At 43.9% G+C, this 21,022-nt stretch overlaps 1 pseudogene; it reads right to left on the minus strand.

Annotated features, from left to right (window-relative positions):
* Window positions 1-1,375: 1,375 nt before the first annotated feature.
* LOC119465180 (acetylcholinesterase-like) lies at window positions 1,376-17,269 on the minus strand (annotated as a pseudogene).
* Between the last annotated feature and the right edge of the window lie 3,753 nt (window positions 17,270-21,022).

The raw sequence follows: 21,022 nt of genomic DNA on the forward strand, positions 1-21,022 counted from the left end.
CGTTAGACCTAACATTTTCGTTCCATCGCTCTTTGTGCGGTCCTTAACTTGTTCTCGAGATTCTTTGTTAACCTCCAGGTTTCTGCCCCCTATATTAGCACCGGTAGAATGCAATGATTTTACACTTTTCTTTTCTTTTCACGGCTTATATGGCGTAAATACGAGATGAAGCACGAAGGTCAATTATCTCGCAGCTGCTGCCGAGCTTCTTCAATCCATCGTCTTGACAGAGATTTTCCGCGGTTATCGAGTGATATGTGTTCATGTGTGTTTGTGCGCGCATGACTCTATGCTTATTCATTTTATAAAAAAAGTGTGGCCCTTACACGAGTCAATACAATAATATTCTCCCGCACCACAGTTTAATGATTACACGACCGTCTTTCCGGAGTCGCACGCTATGTTATCTTCACACGTACTTTCCCAGTTGAGGATTACCAAAGTGTGCTGTTTTTGGAGGAGATTTTGACCTAAGCGCCTCGAAACACCACTGGCTCAAAGTAGTCCCCGAACACAATCCTGCAGGTCTTTTTCTCCAGTGGAGTGCACTAAGTGTAAGCACATCTGATTTTATTGCAAAGTGCCGTACACTGTTACACAGATACCCCAGAATTCCTTCCTTTTCACCACATATCCAACCCTAAAGGCGCCTTCCTCGATTACTTTGTTCATGCAGTATACTTGTCAACCCTACGCCGTCACCTATATCGAACTTCACACGTGCTACAGACCAAATCTAGAGTGGCCAAATATCATTTAGAGAGGCCATCAGAGACCAAAACTACCGTTTGAGCTAACTAAGGGGGCTAGCTGATTGTAGAGCGATGTACAATTAGTCGACCACTCGAAGTGGACGAATTCATTTACTTTGTTGATACCCGCATAATTATTTGGCACCATTTGTTGTCCCAACGCTTCGAGCGGAAGTTTAATTAGGCCTCGCTCTTCGATCTGTTAGCTTCTGCTTAGCTCAGATGCCAAAGCTACCACCGCGGAAACGCGCTCGTCTAGGGTTCCATTGCCAGACAAGGATCCGTTTTCTGCGACTCCGAAACTTTCTTTGTGAGAAAGCCATATGGAGTCTCTTTGTGCTACCGGCTTGACGACACTTTTACTTCGGGATTTCAAATTTTCTTCGGGAAAAGTAATCAGATGCCCATCCTGCAGCAAGTTCAACTAAGTTGATGATTGGAGTAAAAAATCAAGGCGTTGCACATCCGTACTGAACTGTCCCAATACTTGTAACGACACCATGTGCGCTGCCATTACCATTAGTTCGGAAACTGCACGCCTCTAATAATGCACATGTTTAAGAACAAGTGAACGTTATTTGTTCAAGATGGAAAAAAACTAATTTTGTCAACTTCTCTGCCTGATGAACGTATAAAATTTTATTAGTGACAATAACCACATGTAAGCAAGCCAATTTGTAATTCCTTCAGAACAGTGACCTCCATCGTTCACAGTGACTAGCACGGAATTCCTGAGCCTGGTTGAAGGTATCGTGGTCCATCACCACTGTTATCGGTGAACTCTTGGTGTACGGCTGCCATTGCTGGTTGTTCGGCAATTCGGGAGCCCTGGGAGAAGACAAATATTGTGTTTGTCATTGCTACTTATATACAATTCCGGTAGAAGATAATAGAAAAAATCGCAAAGCTTATAATTTGAGCAGCCCACGCAAACGCTGTATTTGCAATATGACTCAGAAGTTCTCAAACCTTCAATCAATCAATCAATCAATTTTATTTACCAGAAACAAAAAAAGAAACAAACCTTATCCGTTCTTTCCATACAGTAGTGATCAGCTGCCATAAAGTGCCGAGCAGTGAAGCAAACAGCACCCCCAGAGGTGTCATGTCGAAGTCGATTGCACTCTGCCACAGAGATGCTCCCGCCACGGTTGAACATAAAGTAATTTACTGTGTGATTTCTTGCGCTTTATTACGAAAACACTGCTGGCCGAACATATAGTTACTGGTTGACATTTTAAAACGGGCAAAAATACACTGCAGTAGGGTAATTCAGAGTGCAGTTAGTTTTCAGACGCCAAGAAACCTACAGCATACGCCAGCAGGTATGTCAAAAAAATTCAGTCTAATCACTGATGGTAGAGCCTACGCGATGTTTTTCGCACTCGCCTTGTACAAAAGAAGATATACTGTGTATTCTATTAATTGAAGGAATTATTTGTATTGTTTTTTTTTTTGGGGGGGGGGGTTACGTGCTAAAGCCTAGATGTGATTGTGAGGCATGGCGTAGTAGCGAACTCCGGCTTAATTTTGACCACCAGGGCATCTTTAACGTACCGCCAATGCACGGAACAAGGGCGTTTTGCATTTCACCCCATCGAAATGCGGCTGCCAGGATTCGAGCCTGCGAACTGCAGCTTAGCAGCTAAACACCATAGCCGCTAAGCTAGCAAGGCGGGTAATGAATGAATTAGGGAGGATTAGTTATGCAACCCCTCAAAAACACTGATAAAAATTTGCTCGTCGTTCTCTGCAGTGGATAGCTAGGGACCTAGTGATTACTTCATTAAGCACTAATACCTCGAGAGTTCCAAAATATTTAATACCGTCCCTTTTTAATACGACTACTTGAGAAGTCGCACACTGCACCGACGTGTTCCTGCTGATGTGTCCCTACAAAGAAGTCATGTTCTTATAGCTTCTGTATATACTCTAGTAGTGAGAAATCTCAGCAACAACTCGAAATGAAAGAAAACTGCAGTTTCACTCCGGAGCTAATGGCACGTTTTGGTCGGGAGCATCATGGCGAAAACTGAAAATAAGGACACCAAAGTCGTCTTTCTTCTGCACCAAACAGAACACCTCGACACGCAGCTTCTGACATACCCAGTGGAGAATATTCGACAGTGTGTCCTAAGGTGAATTCTTCCACTAACATGGGCTCCATAATCAGGGCTTATGAACTTCACTGCTAAGTGCACTGTTAATAAATTCACTCGCCCGAATTCAACCACACGGTATGAGCGTTGACATTATAGAAACACCTGCTCACGAAGCTTGAATGCTCAGCTACAGGTTGAATGTTCACTAATAATTTCAGAAGCCAGCATAAATTTCTAGTGCATAATGACAGGAAAGCAGACTGTGTTCGAACTTTAGGACAGGCTCGACAGCAGAAGGTAGACCACGAAGGAAATTGTCGTCAGCGTAGTCATGTGGATTGTTATAAATGGTGCTAACATTTAATATTAGTACCATGCTAATAGTATTCGACAAAATAATTATGTGGCAAGAACCTCTTCTTTTGGACTAAGAAAATGGTTGCTGCACTCGAGTCACATGAATTCGTCATCGATCTGATTGTGACAAAGGACTCCTTCGTGAACACCACTAATTTCGAGAATAGGGGAGAATGGCACCTTGCGTACATCATAAGCCAGTCGCATCGACTCCGATGTGGTTATCCTCTTAAGCAGTAATCACTGTCATGTTATCAAAACCTTTCGAAGTCACTTTCTCGCATGGCAGCTGATAGACTACATCTATGTTATTTCCGGCTGACTTGCGTAGAGACTTCAGGAAATATCAGAAGCAAGTGAGTGTGAAATCTTAATGCGAAATCATTATATCCCCCATGACCCGGGAAATCCAGCGTCCGTCGTTCACATCCGATGTTACCAAAGCTCACGTGACCAAGTGATGACGTCACGTTTCAATGTAAATGAAAACTGACCAGACCCACACCCACAAAAATGAGTTGTACCCACGTTCAAAACCAACCTGGCCCTCCTCCCATAATTGACTTGACCCACCCTAAAAATTTTGGTGGACTCCCTTATTTGAGAACAGAAAGTTCGTAGGAAAGGACAAAGCTAGAGGGTAAAGGAAAGAATGGAGTCCCCTTTTATATTGAAAAGGTCGGGCATAGCTGTGTAAATGTGCCCTCTCGTGCTTTACCAGAAACAGAAATACCGTTTTTCCAGGATAGGCTATGATGTCATGCATATTTATCAGTGTACCCATGCCTATTCTGGACAATAAATATAAAAGCTGGCGTCTTTAAACTCAAACTTCGGTTTTCTATCTGCGCTTGAGCTGTGGTACCTGTTTCGATGTGTTTTTCTTTTACTCGCACCATTAGAACTCAGTTGTAAGGGTTAGAAACTTACGGGAACCAAATGCTTTGCTATATCGTCTGAAAACGATATCGCAGGTTTGATTCCCAGCCGTGTCAGCCGCAGTCCGACGGTGTTCGGAATGTAAGAACGCTTGTGTGCTTACATTTAGGCCCATCTTGCAGAACTCAAAGTGGTCAAAGCGATTTGGACTGCATGCTCAATGACGGTGTTTCTCAATACCTCGATCCCATGCACTTTAAAGATGTCAAAACGAATAACTTATATTTCATTTGAGTATATTCCCCTGGACGAACTTCACAGGCACAGCGGTTGGTTCTTATTGAAACGAAGGTGTGAAAATGTGACAAACCCGTTTTCAGCGAAGGTGGCCACCATCCGCATGAAGGCCTCACTCATGCGGCCGTCCTCGGAAGCTGGCTCAGTGGCGTATGTTTTACCGAAAAGGAATGGTATGTCGAAGGAATGGGGCTGCCCCGTCCAGCTAGGCAGCGGGGCTATCGCCGACTTGTGGGCGAAGACGTAGGCGAACACTTTTCCTCCGCGTTCGCTGTGCTTATCTGCGAAGAACCGTAGCGGGCAGTTGAACACCCTGTCCGACGTGAAGTCCACGTACTGCCTCCTCAAAGCGTTGTTGTCACCTTGCGGAGCTTCGTTAAGGTACATGCGTAGAAGGTCTGGTGTGTCCTTTTTCCATAAACGTGACAAATATGCTTGAAGAGAATCAGCGAGTCCTTTGGACGACACTGAAACAAGGTCTTCGGCTAAGAGGTCATGCATCGGTGGGAACAGGACAAAGAAAGCCCCCTCGTCGGAGGTGACTCCTGCCATGACATCTACAGGTGCAAAAAAACCGCGCTTGATTGCCTCTATTGGATTCCTCGGAAGGAATGCGTCATGATAGGTCGGAAAGAAAGGCATAACTTTGGGGGCCACGCTCTCTGCAGAAGCGGTAACGAGCTCCTCTGCGGACTTGTTCCGCAGGCAAGTTATGACATTCTCAGGATTGGAAGAGAGGTCAATTTTGCCCCCCTCGGAGCAGCCGACGATGCCAGCCACTTTGTCACCCTTGACCATGCTCTCATGCACCGTATCCCACACGTCGATACTGTACATTGTGCCACTCATCAAGAGTGCTCTCTTGAAGAGGCCCTCACTCATCGGTGACATGATATGTGCGTGCACGGACCATGATCCTGCACTCTCGCCGAATAATGTGACTTGTTGCGGGTCACCTCCGAAAACTTCGATGTTACGCTGGACCCACTTTAGCGCCATGACCTGGTCTAGAAGACCGACGTTTCCCTGGCGCATCTGGAGAGTTCCCGTTGAGGAAGCCGAGGATGCTTAGGCGGTAATTCACGGAGACGACAACGACGTCGGCGAACGCAGCCAACACGGCTCCGCTGTAGATCGCCTGATTGGCACTGCCGAGAGTGAAGCCCCCTCCGTGGATCCACACCAAGACCGGTCGTCTCGAACCCGGTTTCCTGGCAAGCTCGGGGAGCCACACGTTGAGGTGAAGGCAGTCCTCCGTAACATTGAGGCCTTCCATGCCGATGCCGGGAATGTGCACCTGTACATCAAAAATGTAGGCACCCGAGGTGCGCTTCAATTATACATCGTGTAATTCTTGCAGTGAGTTTTGAAATTTATCTGACACTCACGCTGAATAGAAGTTGAGTGCACCAGTAAGAATCTGATCGGTTATGCGCATAACGTCGTACATCTGCCGCGAAAAGATTACTCGGATGCTATTTGCCCTTTGAACATTTTACAAGCAGTTCACAGGTATGAAACAATAAGAAGCTGTTTAGAGTAGAATCATCATCATCATCATCAGCCTACTTATGGTCACTTCAAGATGAAGGCTTCTGCCAGAGATCCCCAATGACCCATGTTTAGCCCCAGTGTACACTGCGTTGTGCCTGGAAATTTCCCAATTTTGTCACAACACCTGATTACCGGCCGTACGTTATTGTGCTTCCCTTCTGTAGGCACCTATTCTGTAATCCTAATACGCCACCGGTTATTTATTTATTTATTTATTTATTTATTTATTTATTTATTTATTCGGTGTACCTACATCGCCTGTATGGCATTATCGTAGGGAGGTTAAAATACAGGGGGTCACAAGGAGAAAAATATTCAGCAATATCAAAAGAATGCATCAGTAAATAGAACATTTGTTAAGCTAACAAAGTACAGCAACATCTAGAGCAGGAGGGAAAAAAAAGAAGGAAACAGTGCACACAGTAGCGTATGTTCAAAGATGAATAACAGACCATTCAAAGAATATGGCTTTCAATAGCATTTTCAATACTAGACGCTGCCATCATTTCATTAGGAAGCTCATTCCAATCGTTAATCGTGTTAGGAAAAAATGAATATTTAAACACATTGGTACGGCACTGACAAGCTCTAATTTTGTTAGTGTGGTCTCTCCTAAATGAAACGTAACGTGGCTCTATAATGAACAGTGTTCTGTAAATACCAGTTTTACTTTTGTATATATTGCAAAGGAATTTTAATCTTAGCATTTTCCTCTGAGAATAGAGCGTTTACAACCCAACCTTTCCTGTATTCCGGATCCTCTGATAGTAAAATTATCATTTCCTATTACGAAGCGTGCTGCTTGCTTCTAGCCACGTTCTATTTTGTCTGTGAGGTTTTTAGTGCACAGATCCCAGGTGACACATGCATATTCTAGAATAGGCCTAACGTTAGTTAAATACAAGGTTGCCTTCAGTGATGAAAGAGAATGCTTAAACTTACGTCGGTAAAAGTGAAGACGGTAAGCTTTCGCGCTAATTGAGTCAACATGATTAGACCAGTCAAGCGTTTCAGAAAACGTAACTCTAGGTATTTAACATGCTCAGTGGTACTGAGTGCAATATTATTTACGCAATAGTAACTGGGGAATTTTTCTTTTTCTTTGTAAACTGCACATGGTAACATTTCGCGGTATTCAGAGTCATCTGCCACCGGTTGCACCAAATAGACACTTTTTCAAGGTTGCCCTTCAAGACACACATATTGGCAAGGAATTTTACTGGACGATACATGACACAAGCCGTCGGCATACAGTCTAATGGTTCATTTAAGGCCTACTACTAAATCATTATATAAACAAGAAATAAAAGTGGCCCAAGTACAGAGCCTTGAGGCATTCCCTTTAGCACGTGCATTACAGCTGATCTCACCCCATTAAGAACAACTTGCTGGTTGCGCAGGTGTAAATAATGCTTTATCCAGCCAAGAATATGTTCAGAAATGCCTAGGAAGGAGATTTTTAAGCAAAGCAGATTGTGCGGGATGACACCGAATGCTTTCCGCAGATCAAGGAAGAGTGCATCTATTTGTTCACCATTGTCCAGGCGGAGTGCAATGTCATGCGTGAATTCGATTAGTTGTGTTACGCACGAAAAACCAGAGCAGAACCCATGTTGGGCTGAGGTGAGAAAGTTATTTGCTTCAAAATGCTTCATCAAATTTGAGTAAAGGACATGTTCGTGCGTCTTACAGCAAACGGAAGTTAAAGATACGGGCCTATTGCATACGTGTGTACGATCACCCTGTTTAAACATCGGAGTCACGTTCGGCTGTCTTGCAACCTTCGGGCAGCTTTTGAATATCTAGTGACTTGTTGAATAATATTACTAAGAAAGGCGCTATCTGTCTTGAACAGTGTTTCAAAATATGATTAGAAATTCCATCGGGTCCATTAGCTGAACGCGCGTTCAGATTAAACAAAAAAGCCTCCACTCCTTCTCTGCTCACGGTAATGTTTTCCATTTCCGGTAATCGTGTCGGTGTGCCATAAATTGTAATGCTACATGGCTTTGTAAAAACAGAATGAAAATACTCGTTAAAAACTTCTGCTTTACTTTTGTCTTTTTTAATTAGGTTTCCATCATTTGCGATGACCGGGATGCCAGTGCAATCCTTCTTGTTGCTCTTGATATACCGCCAGACCTCTTTGGGATTCGTTTTTGTTTATCTGCTAAGGCTGACAGATATGCATTCTTCGCAACCTTCAATTCGCTTTTCAGTTTTGTGCTGATATCCCTTAGTTTTGTGTAAAAGCTAGGGTTTTTTGTCTTGCAAAATGTTGTGTAAGTTGGGGATTTTTTCTGAATTGATGAACGGAAATCCTTATTAATCCAAGGTTTATCTTTGCGGCGCTTAGCCGAAACCACTTTAGACGAACAAAATGTGAAGTCAATGAAAGCAGTTTATCCCTGAATATGAACCACAGACCGTCGATGCTACTAAATGAACTATCATGCGCGAATGTAGGCAGGAAATCATTAACTCATTAGAGATAACCTCATAATTACCCATTTCATAAAAAATACTTTTCTCGGCCGCATTTTCGTAAATTCTATTTTTCTGCAACGAACAATGCCTGCCACTACTTCGTGATCACTAATCCCTGGTACTGGTGCAATGAAGTCTATATCTATCTGGTTACATATCGTCTGCCCAGCTCCATTTCTTAGTGTCAAGTAGAATATCGGCTACGAACGTTCGCTCTCTAATCTACACCGCTGGCTTCCTGTCTCTTAACGCTACGCCGAACATTTTTGGTTTCATCGCTCGTTGCACGGTGGTTGACTGCTTCGCGAGCTTCTTTGCTAACACCAAAGTTTATTTTCCATTCCTCAGTGCCGGTAGAATGCAATGATTGCAGGGTGGCGGTCATGATTCATTATTGTCCGCCATATATGCTCTGACCCATTAGTATTCTTAGGTAAACTTCTTTCTTGTTGTCCGGGTCATCTCTGAGTAATTAGCGTGGTAAAAGTGGCTCTTGCACCTATTCTAGAGGCTGACTAATAATCACACATTCTCGGGCTCTTGCTACGCTATAGGACAAAGCCTTTGTACTCTGTACAATGCGCTTCAAACATACTCTTACACTTTTTCGGCTAAAGTTTTCAATAATTTGTTGCAAGTCATTGCTGTCAAGGACACTGTCGTCCACCACAGGTTGACGAGATGTTCCCCTTTGATCCTCAATCCTAATTCTTTCTAGTGTAACCGCATTAAAGCTTCTGAGAATGCAGTGAATAGAATCGTACAGGTTGTCTCTCCATGCCTGACCCCTTCTTTGTTCAGTATCTTTCGCTTTTTTGTGAAGAGTTGAGGTAGTCGTGTATTGTTTATAGATTTTCGCTGGCATATTAAAGTATGCTTCCTGTACACTTCGACTTGACAGCGCCGCCATGACTGATGATATCTCTACTGAATTGAACGCCGTTTTGTAATCTGTTAAACTTATTAGAAGTAGTTGTACTCCACAGATTTTTCAATTACTTGCCTCATGACATGAATCTCATTCTTTGTGCAATATTCCTTTATAATAATATAAATTATAGAGTTTCACGTACCAAAACCACGATCTGAATATGAGGCATGCCATAGTGGGGGGACTCCGGAAAACGTGCATCTAAATCTAAGCACACGGGTGTTTTCGCGTTTTGCCCCATCGAAATGCGGCCACCGTGGCCGGGATTCGATCCCGCGACCTCGTGCTCAGCAGCCCAACACCATAGCCACTGAACAACCACGGCAGGTTGCAATATTCCTTTCTTAGTTGGCCTGCACTCTGGATTCATTGCGCTTTGGGTTGATTGGCTTGAGTAGAGTAGAACTCAACAAATTTATGGTTTGACGACATCTCGTGTGGCTTCAAATAGTATAAATTGATCCTCTCAATTTTTTCCCGTTATTTAAATGTACGGATCGTATGTCACTTTCATATCAAGCGACATATTCCTGGGCAAGCTTGAGACAGAGCAGGAATGCAATCTTTCTGATCTTGTTCAAAACGGATTTAGACAGATAGATAACTTTCCATTGTTCAGTCACGTGGCTAATGCCTCCCGCGATGTCGCAAACATTTGAAAAAAGTTTAAGGGACATGGCATAAAGTTCAACTAGTTTTTTTTTCAATTGCGCCATGATAATTGGTTACAGTTCGTCAAACCAAGATTGGCCTTTCACTCGCATCATGTTCGCTTGTATAACCTACTCGGATCTGTTAATCGTATGATTGTTTGCAGTTGAGTACACTGTAAAGTGGTAAAACATTTGGAGGAAGCTTAAACTTCGCCTTTAAGAGGGGAACCCGACAGCATTCAAATATCTCCGATTGTTTGTCAGGCTTCCCGGCAACTGCAGCGTTCTTTTTTTGTGCACCTTCGCCTCGACGCGCCACTGCCAAGAAGGCGAGCGCCATCTGGATGTCGTTTTTGCACGGACCACTGACTGGGGCGCTCCGCTGTATGAATGGTAGAAATGCTGGGAAAGGGGTTTGTGTTCAAGTTTGCGCGTAACAGAATTATGTGTTCTCGTATATTCAAATTAAAATTCGACGCTATCATGCCTGGAGGTTGTGGTTAAGTTGTACTTTACGATTTTTTGGCACATTTTACTTTGATAAATTCAATTAGGTCACCAGCGCCTTTCCGCTACGCGGAGGGCCTGCGTGGTACTCTTTGCTCGGGATGATTTTTTTGGCCGCTGACGCCGTAAGCCGACACCTACGCCGGATTTTCTGCGACATGGGGCCCATAACGCTGTCGTGTTAAAATAGGCATCGTTCACGCCAGTGTTAGTACTGCTTAGAAAAAAATGTGCGAATACCTAACGAAGTTGACCTTACAATGACAGGTCGACATGTTAGAACAGGCTAGCAATTCACAGATTGTTATTATATCAGTCATTGCTCAATTTTATAAAGGAATTGAAAGGCGCCCGGCGAAAAGCGCGCACACGAAGTTATCGTAAAAGGAAACTTGCAGTTATTCCGCACCTATACAGGATAACTAATAAACTGAAGCGTGTGGGTGCTGGACTAAATATCACCGTCCTGTTTTCTTCTAAGAATAAACATCCAAGTATTTTCTCTCTTGTTCATAGAAATTTCCCTAATTTTATTACTATAAACAGCGAAGAACTTGTGGAATATATTTCAGGCACTATATATATGGTGCCACTTAGCTCTCGCTACGTTTATGTAGGCCAATATGGTCACTCTATTCCCGTACATCTAAGACAGCATCAAACGTCACAAACATCTCCTGACCGTCACATCTGGCCGCCCATTGCAGCGGCTTACCGTTTTAGATGTGACAGGTAGTTTTCTAAACTTTTTAACCAGATCATGCGAGGATTATCAGAGGCATTCTATTTTAGGAAAAGGGGGGATGCTTGTGTCAGCCATCCTTCCGTCATTCTAAATGATATGGAATTTACCTTTCTCGAATTTTGGCACACGTTAATTTTCGGATTTATGTTCCAAGTTTTTTAACATATAGGTATCGGTCCATCGTTTTATTTTAATCCCTTGCTTTGGTCGCTATGTGTGCCGACTTCTGTATGCATATATGTGGTTCTTCTTCAGTAAATCCTTCCATTTCGAGTAAAAGTCCTGTCGTGTGTTTCCCTTCTTCTTGTTGCGCTTTAAAAGCTATCATGATAAATGTTGACCATGGTCAACAATGGCCAGGTTATCCATGGTCGCTATACCGTAAAATGATTCCAAACTGTTTTGATTCCAAACTCTTGACGTCAAATCTACGTAACCACCAACACAAGCATCGGGCGGTGATCCGGAGCGTGGTCTGAACAACCCAATCAAACACTCTCCTCGTTTATAGGAGGTCACCTTTGCTTCGCTTTCGAAACCAATAACATTGTATACACTCAGCGGTTTTTCTTATCTAATTGGCTGACAAGAGGCGAGGAGCACGCTCTAGTGGAGAGGGTTTCGATGGGGCCGAGCCAGCACAGTGAAAATAGATAACCGCACAAAGAGGGTGGTGCCGGCTTCTCCGATTGGTCCGCTTCGCCTTACTTAGCTTGCGGTGGCTGGTCGAAAATCGCGGCGCCGTGCAACGGAAGGATAAGCATGCCACTGAAACGGATCCTCAGCAAGGAAGAGTTGGCAGAGCGATGTCGTATGCATGCCGAAAGGGCTCTGTAACGTTTTACTGCCACGCAAAAAGGTTTATCATGCGCAAATAAATACATGCTCACTGGCAGGTGCGACTAGCGAGGGCCTGAGCGATCGGCGGGCAGCCATCATAGTTCTATTGCTTTCGGAACGAGGCAGTCTGTGGCTATTCAGAACAAATTTTAAGTTTTGTTCGGCATATTAATGCATTTTTTTCGCGTACACGTCACTTTGACGTGGTGTGTTTTGCCGGTTTTGTGAGGTGGCGTGACAGACAGGCGAAGTGGGCGTAGCCAGAAAACATTGGACCAATAGCAGAGGGGTAATGGTGAAAAGGCGTCAAATCAGGAATGATTTTTTTTCTTTAGTGTGGTTTATTCATGTATAATCAGTGTGTACACGTTATATCAGATGGGAGGCTATCGCAGTTTTCATGACATCGCGTGACAGACAGCCGAAGTTGGGAGTGGCCCGAAAATGTTTTGACCAATCGTGGAGGCTGATTGTAGAAATTGGAATCAAAACATTTTGGAATCATTTTACGTTATATAGCGCCTCATCTTAGAGCAAAGCTTTATTGTTTGTAGTCGTCCGGCACAATGCAGAGTAAGTTCTAAAGTTAGATTATCTTTAAAGTAGCTAAATCTATTCCTGCAAATATTAAATGGCCATTTAAGCGCGTTAGTTTGATCTAAAATGTTGCAGACAGTGGTCAGCAACACCTAAAAAATCACAGGCTCTCTTATGTAATCACTAAGATGACTTGAAGGCGAAAGCCCAAGTGCCGATGCATCAAAGACAGACACATGACGTACACATCCCCCTGAATTCGCTAAGTCTACTTCGCTTACTAATCCCTCTTAATTCGCTTACGCGTGCTTTTAATTCGCTCTGTGATCTTTTGAATCGTTTAGTGATCAATCTTAATTTATTTACTTTACCTCGCCTGAGTCATCCACTTAATTCGCTGAATCATCCCTCTTAATTCGCTTAGCTATCCACTTAAATCGCTTAGTCATCCACTTAAGTCGCTTCATTATCCACTTAATTCGTTTTAACATCCATCTTAATTCGCTTTATCATCGTCCTTACCGCCCATCTTGCTTGCTTGGGGGGCTATGAGTGCTTTGTTAATGATAGTTTTTGCACCTATCGTCTCGTCGACGTGTTTTCGCTCAAGGACTTTGAAGGTCGACTGAACGATGAGACGTATAAGGCTTTCGTCTTAGTAAATGCTTTCCTTGACGTTATCATTTCCTAGCGTATTTTTGCCAGGCTCGGAAGAAAGACCAAGAAATACGAAAATCAATGTCGTCACGGTCTTCTCGCGCGTGTCATGTGAAGCGCTTTTAATCACGTTTCCAAAGAAGGAACGTCACATGCGCGCCATGAAGGGGTTAATAATGTAACACCGTATAAAATTAAAATTTAGCCATTGGCATGAGCGTTTACTGATCTATAGCTTCTCTACGCAACGTAGTTCACACGAGTCAAGAGGTCCTGTGGAGTGGGCCTAAGCTATATTTTGTAGCTCTTCTGGCACTACTGATGCACATGCAAAGTTTACTAGGCGTGTGAATGATGCGAAGTTTACAAGCGTTATACGCATGCTTTACTGGGGTCCTGGGAGAACAAAATTTTAGTTCAAACTGAGAGAACCTAGGGAACAGTGTCTTGGGTGAAAGCGTTAAAGTTTGTGGTCTAAATAGAGGCAATCACAATTCCTAATAGAAATGTACGGAAAAAATTATCTAAAAAATGTATGTCGGTCCTTCGAGTTATGAACTCCTCGTAGGCAAGCAAGCACGTTAAGACGCTTGGCCAACGCCTCCTAGATACCACAAGGCCGGTGCACTTCAATCCGTGACGTCATGCTACGTTGCCCATTGCCATAGACTATAATGGGGACGCTGCCAAAGAAAGCCGCGGTGATTATGACATCGCCACTTTCGTGACGCCGGGCTTGGAAATGGAAATTTCCGTGCAAGCAGCATGATGTCATAAAGCAGAGTGCACAGGCCTGTTATATGGAGGCGCTGGTTTACCCCAGTGGGTAAGACACTCGAATTCTGCGCGCAGGGTAGTAGCCTTGAAACTCACTACCGCCATTGTTTTCCGTTCGAAATTACATTGTTTTATTTTATTTCATAATTTCTTTATAGCGATTGCCGAGGCGAAGTTAGAACGTAGGCGATAGGTTGTCTGGACAAGGAACGTGCGGACAACACAGGCTTCCTGAGCGAGAGTGACGTGGCGTCGCGGCGATGCCCTCTCCCCTCACGTGGCTTGCGAGCTCTGCAGCAGGTGAGCCCTTTCGACTGCTTTGCTCCACCGAGGCGCACACGGGACGTGGTGTTACAGCCAATGAGAATTTAGGTGCCGTTTCGCTTCTACAGATACCGGCTTTTTCACTCAATGGGCGTTATGATGCTATCGCCTAAAAATAAACCGCTTCGCTGAAACATAAGCTCTGACTCCGCAAAATAGCAAATGTCTGCTGTGCGCGTTTTTCTACTGAATTATCACTTTAATTTAGCTCTTGAATTCGGCTCTTGAGGAAACCAATCAAAATAGGTGCTGACCGGCAGATGTGGGCTTGAGGTGATCTAGTGTTTGTTGAACAAGGAATGTCACCGGGGCCAACATTTCGACCATTGACTTTATTACGTCCGGGCCGCAACTGTTTTCCTTAGCGTAGGCCTATGTGTAGTTCACTCCCCAAGATCCTCAGTTCTCCTTCTCCTCCCGCATTGATGGTGGGGTAGAGTCAGCTAGGTGGACGTAAACGGTAAAGTAAACAGTTGCTGCCCTGAGGAAGTCAAGTCCGTTTGCCGAAATGTGGCTCCAGCGACATTCCTTGTTCTGCGACTGTTGAGCTCCCACGGAATAAAATATTGAGCGGTAACCCTGTTTGTCGATTTACGCCTCCATCCATGAATAGTAACCAACCTTCCCATTTTGTACCTTATTGCAGTCATCTATATACGTACCTGAGGGCACGCTGTAGATCCTGCAGTCGTATCTAGCGTTCCTTCCCATGGTGCCTTTGGCTGCGGAGGACGGAACCTGAGCTTGCCTACGGGAGGCTCGGCAAAGGGAATGCCGCGGTACTCCTCCACAATCTTGCCAAGGCTGCGCACAATCATCCCACGAACACGGCCCTCGGTTGTCTGTCTCTCGACGTGCATGTCTTCAGCCACGGCACCCAGAAGGACCGTGAGGGCAAGCAATGCCAACATCCCTGCTTTGAACGCCATTGTTCTCCCCTCAGCTTACCTGCACGTTCAAAGTTTTCGTGAAAGTGAATTACGCGAATAAACACAGCCATCATTTGTTACATTCGTCAATCGATTACTCTATGTTTGAAGGGACTCTGAGAGCGACATTTGGGCTGGTTATGCTCGAAAAAATATATTTTCAAATTTCTATTGATATTCATTTGCCCGACAAAAGCTCAATGCTAGTCGAGAGACTAGACGAGAAACCCCTCATTTGCAGAAATGGTTGAAGCTCAGCTCAGACACGTCAATATGACGTCACGGATCTTACATGGCACGCCTTTCCGAGTACTTGGGCGGTTTTGGCGCAGCAAAAGTTTTCATAACCCTCTATGTCGTGTTTTTTTCGTTACAATACAGTGTACCCATTCTTTATTTATAAAAAAAGTTAGATGCGAGTAAGCGCTGTCAACATCGGTGGCACTAGGATGATTTGGTGCGGCAACTTCAGGGTGACTTTTCCCAGAACTGATCCCTTTAGGACCACTCTGACTCACCAAGCTCGCTATCATCATTAGTGCGCTAGTGGGAGGAGCCATTTCTACCGTCATTTTCGCCACCGAGCCTTATCATCATGTGCCATCATCGTGAACGTCGTGCGTGTGCATGCGGCTCGAGTAGCGAGCCCCGAATAGAATGCGCTTTTCTCACCAACGGAGCCGCGGGTGCCACTTCATTCAACAATTTTCCTTTCTGAATAAATGTAGGGTCGACGGCCCGCTATGTGAGTCGTCGTCTCGTTATCATACAGTGCTACGTCATAGGGAAGCATTTTCTGCCTCATTCCAGGCTCTTTGGGGTAGGAAGGTGGGTTCCTTTCTCGCATAGTTCCAGGTCTCTTCCATCAAAGAAAATACGAGTCCGGCGGTGGAATCAAACGTTTGTCCTCCAGAGCAGCAGCGGAATGTTCTAACCAATAAGCCACGGTCGCAGTCATACTTTAATCATCCCGAAGCCAACTAGCTCTTTCAGACTGGTGGCTCGTGCGTCACGTGCCAGATACAAGCGTTCGTCCCTTGTGGCACGTAGAGCTTTGAGTTGCTGTGTTAGATGGAGCCGCACTTCGCGATGATGCTTATGATGATGACGACGACGATGATCTCTGCACCACAGTGGCACTTAACCATTTCGGAGGATTGTACAAAGTGGTATCATACCGAATGGATGAAGCAGATGAACTCTAATAAATGAAAGAATTCGTTCAATAGAATGCGGTATTCCTTGATGAGATGGGTGTGCTCTTGAGAAACCTATGAGCAGACGTGACATGATCAGGTATTATGAAGGAATTCCTCCTTCTAGCGGAAAAGCGCTGGCGCTTATTCTCACTACTTCGTCGGTCAGCATATAGTAGTTATATAAACCAGTTTGGTGGTACTAGCATTCGGCGCCCATATAAAATTCGTATATATATGTCACCAAATATATCCGCCGAGAGTCGTATCGACCAAGCATTAGAGATCAGCCAATAGACTCCGCAGACCCAGAAGAGTAAGCAAATAAAACTTCGCTTTAAAATAATGGAACTCACGTCCTACACCGCAAATATTAGTGTTGACAGTAAGGGCATAATTCTTTTTCGTATTTCATGACGGGAAAGCAGAAAACAATATCATTACTGACCTAGTCAAAACGGCCAGAGAAACCGATAGCAATGCTCCAAGCACTTTCCTATTTCACCTTATGCTGCGAAATCAAGGTATGCCTAAACCGCAGCGGCAACTATGCCGCAAAAAATGTATTCGCCGCACTTAGCCTACCAAGAGACATATTCGCCGTCGCTTCGGCGTCTAGTACTCACCGTCGCCTGAGGAGAGTGTCTCATGTCCATGGAGCCCACCCCACAATGGTGGCGATACATCGCAGCACCAAAAAAAAAATGAAAGAAAAAGAAAACAGGAAAAAAAGAAGATCGTTTTTCTGGCACGTTGGCTGCGGGTAACTGATAATATATCTGCTGCTACAGAACGTAGCAGAGGAGCTCAAGCCGCATTTGCGAGGAGGTAAAACTGAGATAAGATTAGTCAACTCCTGGGATTACCAAGAGAATAAGAAAGGCGCCTTCCACTGCTACTTCCATAGCGCGAGAAAATGGAGCAGCCACCACACCGTTGCGCATGCTTCGTACAAATGTCACCGTATTCATGCAGCGATAAAGCATGGCGCTTGTGTAATGCCCGATGCCTGCGGTTTTATAAGATGGGAAACATAAGTGGGATGTGCACTGGGTGCTGTGAGGGTGACCGTTAAAGTATTGGTAGCTTAAAAAAGAAAATACGCCCAGCAGGCCAAACATTACTCTTTGAGCACTTGAAACTAATAATTGAAATATTGAAAGACTAATATACACTAGAATTGTAAAGCTAACGAGTTTGGAAACGCCTTCCATGCACAGACCATATCACCGTTCTATTCGGCTCGGAGTGATGTCAAGCCGATTGTAATTTTTTCCGGCAGCATTCTTGAAGAGAACACATGATTCACTCTTTCACAGGGAGGGCCATATTTTTTTGACTGAAACCTTGGAACCAAGAAAAGAAACAAGAAAGGAAATATGAAATATATTCGAAATATGTGCATACCCTTCTTGATGGTGCATTAAGATCAATGTCTGTTGAAAGTGATCCCAAACAGCGCGGTAGGAATTATACACGCGATAATCGTTTATGCATATAAAGAGTTCTTGTTTTATGTAGAGTGCTACAGCCATATATAATCTTGCAGTTCAATTCTCTCAGATTGGTTTTTCCCACTGTACGTAGAGAAGCTCTTATTCCATTCGCGTTATTACTAGTGTTATTTTCCTTGAAGTAACAAGACGGAAAACGGCAGTATATTCTATTTCCTGAACATTTATTATTTGTTCTTCCTTTTGAGATTACTCCTATAATTAGGAGTGCATTCTCAATGTGTATTAAATCACTGTATATTTGAAATCCTACATATTTTTAAGTAGTACATACAATGTAACGTGTTTGAACATATTTAGCTTCTGTACCTGTCTTGGGCGTATTTCAAGAAAATTAGCGCATCTGAATCGCAATTCTGATCCTTCAAATCTGCTGATATCACATGAAGACTATGAAAAACTTTAGGCTCTCCACCGGCTGACGCGTAATGCCTGAATTATCAGGGTTGTTTGTATATATTGACCCGTCTACTTCCTTAACCTTTTCTCGGGGACTGCATTTCGCCCGCTCACAGCGCACAGCTACCGCTGAGCGCAATACGTACCTGCATGACTTGGAACTTACTCGAATGTTATCATTTTATCTGTTGTGCATGTTCTCGCCGAACCTTTATAATCATAGAAAATGCACGACAGGAATTGTGTAGTAGAGCACTGCACGAGCCTGATTTTTCGGCCCGAGCCCGGCCCGGGCCCGCTTTACTAAGGCCTGAGCCCAGCCCGGGCCCGTAATACAAAGCCCGAGCCCGGCCCGGGCCCGGGCGTACATGACCGAGACGAGCCCGGGCCCGGCCCCGGCCCGTGGTTCCAAGCCCGGGCCCGAGCTGGGCCCGTGTTACTGAGCCCGGGCCCGGCCCGGGCGTTCATTACTCAGCTTAGCTAGGGCGCGTGTGTGTATGACCAGGCCCGGCCTGTAAGAAAAAAATTCTTTTTTTTACTTACAGATTGTACCGTACCTGTCAGCCTCACCTTCTCGAGGTTTAATCAGCTGCAGTATATAAGCAATAAAAGGCCGAAATCTTTGTTTCTCCCACGGGAACATCAGTAATCCGGCCCATTGCCTGTGCTACTATTTTTACTGGTGGTGAGCATGCACTTACCTTGATTTGTACGATATGGTTCTACGATGTCATTTAGCATGCAAATATACAGGGTGTTTCATTTTAGCTGAACCAAATTTTAAATATTGCCTGTGGCAGATAGCGCAGTTATAATCCTTGATCTAAACTACTCGATGAGGTGCCCATTACTTCCACGAGAAATCAAAATGCCTAATTGAAGAATTACCATAATTACGCTAATTAACGTTTTAATTATTGATTTTATGGCACATCTTTCAATCTACGAAATATAGCCGCCGAGTTCGCAAGGCGTATCCACTTGGAACGAATTCTCAGGACTAAACCAGTTTCGAGATAATAATTTTCAAAGTGTCCGACGAAATCAATCAAATCAAATCAATTTATTGTCCAGTTTACATGCTGGACGGTCATTTTGGACTAAAAGCTACATACGTAGCTTGACGTGACCCAAAAGACCAGGCAAGGCAATAGTACAGCAAACAGTGTGCACACATGCACAATAATTAACATATCTCCAGCTATCGCTGGAATTCCTCATAGACGAAATAGCTATGAACGGAAAGACAAAGAATATTTGCGTCACGGCGAGTTAACAGAATTGGAAAAAGTTTTAACAGAATGCATTTTAAACAACACTACAATGACAATACTAGCTATACAAAACAACGCAACACCAGCTATACAACATAGCATGAGACTGAATTTTACAAGATCAACATTTACTCAGAAAACGAAACAGGATTTACATTATCTACTCAGAACCATACACAAAGGCTGAATAATAATCACATCAGATACATTCCAAGCGACCAAACTGTCAGCTGAGTTCTCTCTTACTGAAATTACCGCCATTTTTGTATCTGTTCAAAGTGAATGGTAGGTAATGTATTAACGAATGATGCTTATAGAGAGTTCTGAAGTGCGGAATTGACAGTATCTCAGCATTTCTTGTGTTCGCATTAATGCGCCGACGCTCTAAGGAGGCTAATTGTTTTATGTAGTTCCAAGCTAATTCTGACATGGATGGCCTAGTGGATGGTCAAAACACCTAATTTAATATCTAACATAAATACGCAAATTACCTTTTTAATTAATTATTTTACGGCACATCTTTCAACCTACAAATTCTAGCCGCCGAGTTCGCAAGGCGTATCCACTTGGAACGAATTCTCAGGACTGAACCAATTTCGAGATATTAATTTTCAAAGTGTCCGACAAAATGCATGGGCGTTCCAGTTAACTTTTTGAGGAAAACGCTGTTTTATGCATTGAAGCACAAAAGTAACTGGCCTTAGCGCTAAAATAATGCCATAGTATCGACACTGGTAATAGTGCGATCGCAAAACCGGTAACATGGAAATGGTTTGAGGAGTGGTTCTTTGTACAATTAATTTTTCCTTACGCGGAAACAATGTTCGTTTTTGCGGAAAAAAAATTGCGTATATAGCTTGCACTGGCAGCGCAGTGCTAGAGACAGCGGAGATGATGGGCGTCTGGCTCGTCCTGGCTTTTTGGCTAGGCTAAGCACTACCAAGTCATCCCCAGCATTTTCGGGAATTTATTGATTATTAATCAATTATCGACTAGCTATTGATTGGCTATCAATTGCCTATCGATAGGCAATTGGTCCCCACCATTCTTAGCTAGAAATATCCAGGCTCAGCTTCGCTAGCTCACAGGTGTATGTGCCATTCCGCTTGGACCCTTTCTGCACTGCTGCCAGGATCTACCCACATTTTTGGATTCAGCGGACACATTAGGCCCAGCTGAAACAGCTCCGCTGTTAAAAATGACAACTTCATCTGTTTTAATATTTTCTTTGATAAGATATAGTCATCTGATAAGATATACAGTCAAGAGAGTGGTGTGGATCCGAGAACAAACGGGGATAACCGATATTCT

This window comes from Dermacentor silvarum, chromosome 9 (assembly GCF_013339745.2).
Source record: "Dermacentor silvarum isolate Dsil-2018 chromosome 9, BIME_Dsil_1.4, whole genome shotgun sequence".
In the NCBI taxonomy this organism is placed as follows: domain Eukaryota; kingdom Metazoa; phylum Arthropoda; class Arachnida; order Ixodida; family Ixodidae; genus Dermacentor; species Dermacentor silvarum.